We start from the raw sequence: 10,666 nt of genomic DNA on the forward strand, positions 1-10,666 counted from the left end.
CCCCCAGCTTCAGTATCATCACTGCAAGCTTTCCTTTCTTCATGGCCTCACTATTTGAATGTCTGTACATGCAGTTCTATGTGAGTTTCTTTGGCAAGAGAACAGACCTGGGAGAATACTCCCAGAGTATCTGAATGTGTGTACACAGCCTTTGGCAGCAGGAATCAAAGTGGTCCGACTGGCACTTAGTCATGGCCCCATGAGAGGTTCAACCAGTCAGAAGTCAGGGAGTTTTCCTCCTGAGCAAGAACTTCAGTTCAGGCAACAACTAGAATACTGGCATCTCAGGTGGACAACCATGTCACACCCAATGAGACTGCCCTTCTCTTGAGTATGGGTATGCTGGGGAATGGACAGCTTGGAACTGAGTGTGCAAATAAAGACCTGTTAAACTGGCAATCTCAGGCTGGCTCAGTGGAAGACCCTGTTGAGGGAAGCTCAGGGTTTGAACCATAACCCAGTCCCAATCAGAGAGTATTGGAGGGACTGTCACTGCTAGCCCTAGGGTCACTTATGCAAAACATTGATTTTGTCCAAGAACAGAGAGGGCACTTGATGCTAAACCAAACTACCTCTGTAAACATCCAAGTCATGGCACCCAAACAGGCCACACAATAGCTCACTTTATGCTCCATGATGGATGCCTGATTTTCATTAAACAAAATACCCTAACCACTGAGTTAAGAACCCAAGTGTTAGTCTCAGGACAGTACTGTCAGGAATTGCTGTATCTGACATGTGTTGTCCCTTGTTCCAGATAACACATTTGGATAAAGAGAAGACCTTATTATGGTACTGACTCACTTTATTGGCCAGCTGTTGGCCAAAAGATTACTGTGCTTCCTGTCCAGACTGCCAGATGGTGGTTCCAAAGGCCATAATCATCTCTGTTTCCTCTCTTACTGACAAAACTTCCCTTTGTTTGGATCAGGATAGACTTGATACTCCCCCTGGAGAGGCGTGCTCCTGGGGGACGTGTGCATGATTTTAGAGTATATTACCTGATACCCAGAGGCAACGCTGCTGTGTTACCTGAAGGCGGCGATAGCTAGCTTGGGACTCATTAAACTCTTTGGCCAGGTAGGGATATTCAGGAAAATATTAGTAGACAAGGAAGCAAATTTTATATCTCAGTGATGAAGAACTACAGGAAATCAAGGACTTAAAGACACTAGTGAACCATTCCCCAGACGCTTTTGGCCGAGAGGTTCAACCACACCACCATGGGATGATTGTTTCCAACTCCCAGCATTGGGTCTACCTGTTTTTTCCAATTTCATTATAGGAAGGAACACTAATCCCTAGCCAGTTAGTCCTCTTTAAAATTTTAAAAGGGATGGCAACATGAGAAAATATGAGACCTTCTCTAGACATAAGAACATTATAAAGGCAAGTATCACTCTCCAGAACACACTCTATCTTTGTAAGCACTTCAAGAGATTAAAGACATTTGCTTTGGAAAACCTATTATAGTCCACAAAAATCAAACACAACCTACAATTAAAATGTCTATGACAACAAGGTATTGTTATTATTCCCTACTATCAAAAGGACCCTATGCCAGAGAGGCACAAAGACATTTGGCCCTGGGAATCTGCTGGCCCCAAGAAGAAGTGGGTCAGGAAGCTGATAAGCCTTTAATAGTTGACACCTGAGCTAGGGCCCCTAGTACCTACCTTATAATGCCAAAAACAGTGGAAACACGTGCTGAACTCCTGAGAAGCAAAGCAAGGATTTCTAAATACTTCCCTCATCATTTTCCTTCCTGCCTAACTGAATGCCTTGTATATACCTCCACGTTGAAATAATCCCGGGGCAATGAGTTAAAGACACCCCAGTCCCTATCCAAAGAAATGTGGGAACTCATATGGAACAAATTAAAAGCTATGTTAGCTATAGGAAAGTCTCAAAGCAGCTGATGTGGTCCTCCCTGAGGAAGGACATGGACTCTTTTTTGAACCTCAGGAGTCAGCCCAGGCTTCCTTAGCTATGCAGAACACATATGTTTGAGACTGCCTCCCTTCCTACAGGGATCCAGGATACTGCTGAGGTCTTTTCATTTTATTTTTTTCAGCTGGACTTCTTTATACCATAACCTCTACCCAAAAGAGGGTGGGCTCCAGAAGATACATGTCCGGGGGACATTCCTGGTACCCTGGGACAAGGGTAGATACAGAGAGGGTGCACTTGGGCATTTGCACCCCACTTTGATTCCTGCTCCTCTTTATTTCACAGCCCTGCAGACTGCTTTTCCTCATTCCCATGAAGTTATATTTGTTTTTACTTAAATCTTAAACTGGATACTACAGCCCTAGGCCCTTGCATATTAGTAAAGCTTCTAGGTTATTTTTAGCTGGAGAAAAATGTGTGTTGTTTTAAATGTAATGATGCACTTTACCATCTGCACCCCCATTTTCAAAACTCAACATCTGCCTATGTTCTGGGATGTCCCTTTCAGACTGTCATCATTTCTCAGGCACCCATTCTTGTCCCCTTGAGGTGCCTGAGAGACATACCTGTGTGCTGTCATGGGTACTCTATTTGTAGTCACAACCAGGAACTGTTTCTAATCCTTTCAAAGTCTGCAGAGGGCTTATCAGTGTTGACAGTGTCAGATGAGGCACTCAGGTATGTCTATATTTGTAACCACGTGACAAGAATTGTGGTTTAAACATGGACTCTATACACTTAAATCACTCTTGGTTAAACACCAGCCATGTGCTGAGGACCACCTGAAGTGTGCAAGATGATGTGCAGGATATCTAAGCTGCAGGCTCTTGTATGCAACTTAGATGCTGAAAGCAAATACCCCATCCCCACAAATAAACTACCAGTGTGCTTCCCTACCCCCATTCATCCTTTGCATAATTTTCAAGTGTTTTCCATTGCCTGAATGCTTTAAAAACCACAAGGTTTTCCTTTTATTTTAGGGGCTGCAAGAGAAGTTTTAAATGAGGTCAATAGAACTGTAGCTTGGTGCTTGTAAAACAGTAGCTGAAAAAAATACCTTAAGGGTTCTCTGTGGAGAAGATCACTACGCTGCCACCACACCACATGATTTTCACAGGTAAAATTTATTTACAAGCAAAATCCAAGCCCTACTTATACATACAGCCAGCTAACAGATGCTTGTTAGTAGGGACATGCAGGTGAAAAGAAGGATACTTGTTAAGGAGCAGATGCTTCCATAGTCTTTTGCCAGATGCATATCAATTACCACCTGGAAGGAATGTAATCATTAGATATTACTTTGAAAAACAGCAATGCTTGGAACTTAAAATGTTAATTTATAAAGTTTTAAGGAGCAGATAATTGATTAGGAAATACAACTGCTAATTTACTGTGACTAGTATTGCCGGCAGGCATAAGATTTGACTGGTTTTATATACTTGCAAATTAAACAGCTATTGTCATCCCAGGATGATAAGAAACAATCTCTGCTCCTATTTATTGGCAAATAAAATCCCTGGTTGATTTCAGGTCACAGAGATGGAGCTGAACTTAGGTTCTTTATGGAAAGTTAAGCTCATGTTAATAGCTGCAGAAAGCACTGGGCTTCTTTGTGTTAAAATTTTATCTCATCATAATATGACATTTTAAACATCTCTGATGGGAATTCTTCATAATGCCTACATTTTACCTTTACTGGGGTTATATTTTTAATGAGAATAGTTGTCCTGTTCTCAGTATTATAACTAAAGAAGAGGATATTGTGCATAAATAAAATCATTCCAAGCCATAAAACCTATCCTGGAGAATTATACTATATAAAACAATTGATTTTAAATTAAATATATTACGTATATAAAGAAAAAAGATGCCCAATTTAGTACTGGACACAATTAAATTTGATCTTTTATTAGGCCATTAAAATTGCAGTAAAATAACATACTTTACTTATGCTATAAGTTTTCCTCTGTTTTCCCCTTAAAAATAGGACAGTCTTATCTTCATATAAGACTGATGTGAATCCAGTAAAAGAAGAATTTCCACAGAGAGAGTTCATTTATAATACAGGGATTCAGTTCCCAAAGAGCATAATTCAGCTCTGATTATTATATTAATGTGCCTCTTCTTGGATAATTAATAGATGGGATAACCTCGAATATATAATTACAAGTAGACCAAAGAGTTTCAATCTAATTTATTGACTCAGTACTTTATGAACTGAAAGTTCATTCTAATAAAGAGGAAGCTTTTTGTTTTTGACCCTTTCTCTCGTTATCTAATTGACACTGCGTAGACATTTTCATGCACATTTATTTTCCAGCTATGCCATACGTGCCCTACGGAAGTGTTTAAAGTCATTCACCCTTTTTGTTTTCACTTCTTTAACAAGAGGTGGTAGGACCATGATCACCCCCTGTCCAGCTCAAAAAAAGTTCCCATGTATCATTCTTGTCCTGTGCCTTTGGCTTGGTCCTTGCAGCTAACAGCCACTTCAGAAACAACATTTCCTGTTTGTTGCTTAGAAGATACAGCTTTGGAAGTGCCCCAGTATTGTGCTAAAGGGGACAGACAGACTCAGGCCACAAAGTCAGAAAGAAGATGGAGGACAAGGTCAGTTAGCAGTTTTATGTCTACATTGAGCTTTCCAATATTGAACACTCTTCATTGCAAAGGAAATGCTGATCTCCCCTAGTCCTTCTGGCAATTGCACAATGAATAGGGTAAGGCACAGCTTCAGATGAGTCACAAGAATTAATAGCAGGTATGGGTGTGCTCGGTATCCAGGCTGGGGTCATATTCCTAGGAACCATTTATCCTTGCAGACAATTTTTCTGGACCTGAAGCTATGAATACAACTGGTTCATTTTTTTCAAATACTCATGAGAATGTGAAAATCTTAGCAGGTGTGAGAGAACACTAACAAGGGTATCATCTGCTGATGAAAGGCGAGGATGGAAAAAGTTATAGCTGCAAATGTATACAGACTAATAAAACTGATCCCTGAGTGTTTTTGAATGAGCTCACAAGAGCAGACATATCTTCAAGCTGATGTTTTTTAGGTCAGTTTTACATTAAAAAAAATATTTATATATATAGATAGTCTGTGGTGCTGCTGTAAGAGATTTCAACTGGCTGTAGGATGGAAGACACACTTCATTAACCTACATACATAAAAACATATCACTGCCTTCTGAGATTCCCTGTAATGCCCCTAATAGGTATCTATGGCTCTTTGCTAGTCTCTGCTGCAAGAACAGAGAGTGCTTACAATCAGATTTCTTGCAAATAAATCCCATGTGCAAAGCAAGCACTCGATACTAACTCCCTACTCAACATAAATCTCCTGGCAGCAATGAACTGTTAAGTAAATAAGTGCAAATCCCACTGAAAAGCCAAATCTATACAAGTTCACATAGTTTCACCTCTCATCTGTTTTACAATTTCATATTTTTTCCGAGATAACTAAGCTCATGTTGTTTGTAGGTATTTTCAGTAACAAAACCAATTGAAGACATATAAGCAGGCGTGAATGAGGAAAGAACATCTGACCTTTTCTCCTTAAAGTGTGAAGGTCTGATTGCATTTTGGTTGGGCTAAGGTCTAGAAATAGATATCTTCAGTATATATTATAGAGGAAGATCCTACATTACCATCATCTCCTGGATGCAAAATGTTTTGAGAGGTCACCACTTCTCTTATTAAAGTCATTGGTCAAAAGGCTTCCCTGGGAGAAGGCTTGATCTTTACAGGAAATAACAGATAGGATGGATCAAGTCAATACATGGAGCCATTTCCTTCAATTTTCTGGGACACCATGGTATATACAAGGAAGCTTTATTATCAGAACTCTGGAATGAAATATAATTTGTCAGGGTTTTTGGTTGTACCCATGTTGGTCTAAGGACGTAGGCAGGTAAGCTTCTTTGGGTGGAAATGATCTCTTTTATTAGACCAGCTGAATAGCTGGAAAAAGTTATTTGCAAGCTTTCGGATACAAACACCCTTCTTCAGGCATAGGGAGTCTCTGCTGTTCTGAGATCTCCAAGGAATGAAAGAAGCTAAAAAAGAAGCTATATAATTTGATATTTACTCATGCTTATGATATTTAAACACAGTGATCCTGTTACATAAAATGGTAGTTTAGAGTGAGTTTAGAAGCTGTAGAATTTTTTCCAATATTTCATTGATCTTAAATCATAAAGTTTAAAACTTGAATAGATACCTGCTTATCTAGAGGTTACTCCCAAAAAACAGATTAGGGAAAGAGCACTGGGGAGAAGGTCCTGTGCAGATCTTATATCTGGGGCTCTTTTCACCCCTACAGATTAATGAACAATAAACTGCATTAAACTGATAAAAATCTAGTCAGTTTTATGGTACAGTTGCTTTGGAAAAAATTGCAATATCTATTGACCCAGGAGTTATTTATCTGCCAACTGAGGAACACAACACAGCTTTATTTTCCATTTCATACTTCTTTGAAAGGCTATTTTGCAGCTGTAAAAGCTAAATGAGTAATTGTTTGTAATGAACATTAAGATTCTCCAAATATTAATGGAATAGGTTCATTCACTACCTTGGAAAAGCTATCCATTCACCTCTAGTTGCAGAGATAAATTCCTGGCATCTGAAACCAAAGGCAGACCTGAACCGGAGCTCCCATGGCAATGTTTTAGCTAAATGTGCTATTTCAATTCTGGAATGTATAAACTGGGAACAATGCATTGCAATAAACTGAGCAGTGACTCTTAACCATGATGCTTTGGCACCCTGAGATGACCTGAAATCTTTCCAAGGGGGTTGTGGGGTGCCACACAAAGTTAGCACTGTTCAGTGTCTGACCATGATTCACAGAGAGTGCGTCTCCGCAAGTGGGAACATCCGTTTCCCTGTAGACAAGTAGCACACTCCAGCAGATTCGATTAATCAAGTCTGCTCTGATGCACTCTAATAACAATGTGTCGGAGCAGCCTCTCCACACGTGTGCAGGCACCCGATTTTGCTTATTAAAGAAATATAATCACAGTGAAATGACTATATATTTCCTAAATCCAACTGAAATTCTCCTGAAGTATGGGGTCCAAAATACAAACATCTGATTTATAAAGAAGCAACAGCTTTCTTGTAAACATGGTACTATGACCACCAAGCATGGCTACTAAGGGCCTTGTCACATGTTCATTTGCACCAGCTGCAAATCACTGGAATGTAGCGACCTATGAAAGCTTGGATGTATTAGGAGATAACCCTCACTGGAAAGGGAACAACTTTGCGATGCTACAAGAGCACTTAACATGTGCTAAGCTGCGTAAACATGTCTCTACCTGTGTTTTAACCACACCTAATACTAAGTTGAAGTGTGACGTTATCCTAAGGGATTGACTTCCAGGAAGGTCAGGTAAAATAAGGTGAAACGTGCACTGGAAATAAGAGCCCAAGCTAGCAGCAAAAGACACACACCCAAAAGCCTATCCTAAAATGGTAAAAAGCACCAACTATACATTTTGAAAGCACTTGAGTTTATATTTTATATCTAAAAATACTAGGTGTTTTTCCATGTATAAATTAACTGCCTCCTCCAACAATAACATCCTTTAACTCTCCCAAGTTCAATGCATCTGAAAATCTCTTTTCTAAGTAGAGTTCTTTAAATATTCAGCCAACAAACAAACTACACATTTTCAAATTGAGAAGACAACGTTTAGCATTTCCAAACAAAACTTCTATAATTGAGCTAAGTTCAAACTTAAGTCTTGAATTAGGCCTTTGGTTAACGGTGTTTCTCTTCTTTTTTAAAGCATAAAATCTTCCCGAACTAAACAAATCACTAGAAAGCTACTCCCAAAGGCCTGATTTTTACCAATCTCATATGCAGGTAAATATCGATCTATATGGCACATGCATGCACAGTTTGAGTCTCATCCATATTAACATAATTGTAACCAGAAGCTTGCAAACAAGAATTTTCTAAGTATTTGAGTTGGTTTAATGAAAGATATTGCATTAACCCAAAGAACCTTGTCTGCCTATGTCCTTAGATCAACACAGATACAACCTACATCCCTATACTTCAGTCAGGCATTTCTACACACATCTATCCAGTAGCACACATGCTAAGTGAAGCAGGCATATATTTGTGCATGTTTAAATGGATGCCCATGTTTATTAATGTGCTTTTGCTAATGTGCATTAAATTTAGTACCTCCGTTGTGAGGTGCTAGAAGAAGGCGCATTAGCCTCTTTGAACGTGCGTTAGTGAAAGTGCACCTTTTTGTGGCGCTTTAATGCACATTAAAATAGGCTTATGTGCACTAAAGCGCACGTGTAGATATGTCTTATGAGTATGGTTGATATTACAAACTCTCAAAACAAGTCTTATTCTCCCAGCTCAGTCAAGATGTATGTTTAGGAGGAGGGCAGAGAAAGCACATCAAGGATGTCCTCAAGGCCAACTGGAAAAAAGTTACATCAACTCATGGGAGACCATCACCCAGGACTAACCCAAATGGAGGAAGAGTCTGCTACAAGGATCTCAGTACTTTGAAACCTTACGAAAACAGCAGGAGATGGAAAAGCAGGAGCAGCAGAAAAAGTGTACTGCAGACTGAATCAAGAACCCAGAGCCATCCACCTCGCACAGAAGCATGTACCTGACCTGAGGCTGCATGGGGGAAGAAGAAGGGAGCTAAAGGGCTTCCCTTCTGGGGACTCTAAACTCTGTGCCCGGGAGCTCTGGCCAGATTGCTGGATGCAGGGTTTTGACAATCAGTCCTTTATTGTCTCTGGTCTCCAGACAGCTCTGGGTCTTGAACTGTAGGGGCATTTATACACATACTTCTTTTCCAGTGACGTGCCAGAGATACGCTGCTTCGGAACAGATTTGATCAATTGAGTCTGCTCCGCACGCGAGCTGAGGTGAACTGCACTGCACTGTGTGCAGCTGTATAAGCCATGAGATGCACATCAGCGTGCAGAAAATGGTGGTGGTGTGCTTTTGAACTAAAGCACTTCTGAGGTGTTTTATTTCAAAAGTGTGCCGCTGCCATTTTCTCAGCACTGACATGCGTTTCACCGCTTATACATTTGCATGCGTCACAGCACTGGGTACTTTTCAAAGTGCCCAGCACTGTGACACATCCATGTATAAAAATGCCTTAGGTCAGAGGTTCCCAAACTGTGGTCCACGAGCTCCATTCAGGTGGTCTGCAGAAAGGCTGAAGAACAATCAAGAATATCTGTACTTGTAAGGTAAGACTACCGATATTAAAATATGAGTTGTGTGCTTTGATTTGTAGAACAAAAAAAAGTTTATTAAGTGGTCTTCCAAGACCCTCAGCAATTTTCCACATTAAAAAAAAAGGTGAGAGAACCACTGCCTTAGGTGATTGGTGATCCCATGCACCATCCTGGGCACCCGACTTTCAATTTGTCAGAGCAGAAGGAGCTTGGGCTCATGGTCTTGGGCTCTCCTGGCACTGGCAACTAATAATGGGGATTCCTGATTCCAAAATCATGTCTTGCCATGCAAATGTGGCAGAAGGCGGCATACTTTTTGGAATCAGGAATCAGATTTCATCATGCCATTTAATGAGTGCCCAGGAAACACCATTGGGCCCAGGAAACAATTTGTAGGGAACGATTGGAAGGACTAGGATTATTTAGTCTAGACAGGAGAAGAATGAGGACTCTTCAAAGCAGTCTTCCAATGCGTGAGGGTTGATTATGAAGAGGCTATTGATATACTAGTCTCTGTATCGGCAGGGGCAGGACAAGAAGTAATGGTTTTAAACTGCAACATGGGAAATTTAGGTTGAATACTAATAGGAAGCGCTTTCTTACTAAAGTGACATTGGCATATTAGATATTGGAACAAGCTATCCAGAAAGGTCAGGGTATCTCCGTGCTTGGATGTTTTTAAGAGCAGGTCAGACAAACACTTGTCTGGAACGATTTAGAGAGGGATAATCCTGCCTTGAGCAGGTTCGGATTAGATGATCTTTTTTTATGAGATTCTAGTATCAGTGATATCACTTTTAAAATCTATTCATCTTCACAGCTGGTTTTCCCCTCCCTTCCTATGTGTGTTCTGGATCATTTCTGTGTGCATACATGTTTTAAAAAGCTGGTAGAACATCAAGGTTAATAAGTATTTTGGGAGAGTGGCTGTTAAGTATTTCACATAAGCTTCTTTTTACAGATCATTAAGGAAGTCTTACAGACAGGCTGGAAGGCTTGTGTTCTGAGCTGAGCTTATGTTTAATCTAATTAAATGCTCTTTTTCACAAGGTAGTTGTCTGACTGTTAGAGTTACAAAGTAAAATTCTCACAAGTGCCTAAGTCACTTAGGGCTTTCACATACGACTTCCTGTGGCAATTAGCCACAGGATCACGATTACCTAAGCGATCCATAGCCACAATTACCTAAGTGATCTAGGTACTCTGAAAACACTAGCCCATCATTTAATTCATCAGATTGCAGTGTTACTAAGACAGGGCTGAGTGAAATGCAGCCCGGGGGCTGGATTCGGCCCGCCAGGCCATTCTATCCGGCTCGTGGAGCCCCTAAAAAATTTAGAAAATTAATATTCATCTGTCCTGGGCTGCCTGTCATGTGGCCCTCGATGGCTTGCCAAAACTCAGTAAGCGGCCCTCTGCCCAAAATAGCAGAGGGCTGCTTTAACTCTTTGGGCAGGGGGGTGGAAATAGTATTTTATTC

The sequence above is a fragment of the Gavialis gangeticus genome, unplaced genomic scaffold (genome assembly GCF_001723915.1).
Source record: "Gavialis gangeticus isolate Ggan-Ray unplaced genomic scaffold, GavGan_comp1, whole genome shotgun sequence".
In the NCBI taxonomy this organism is placed as follows: Eukaryota; Metazoa; Chordata; order Crocodylia; family Gavialidae; genus Gavialis; species Gavialis gangeticus.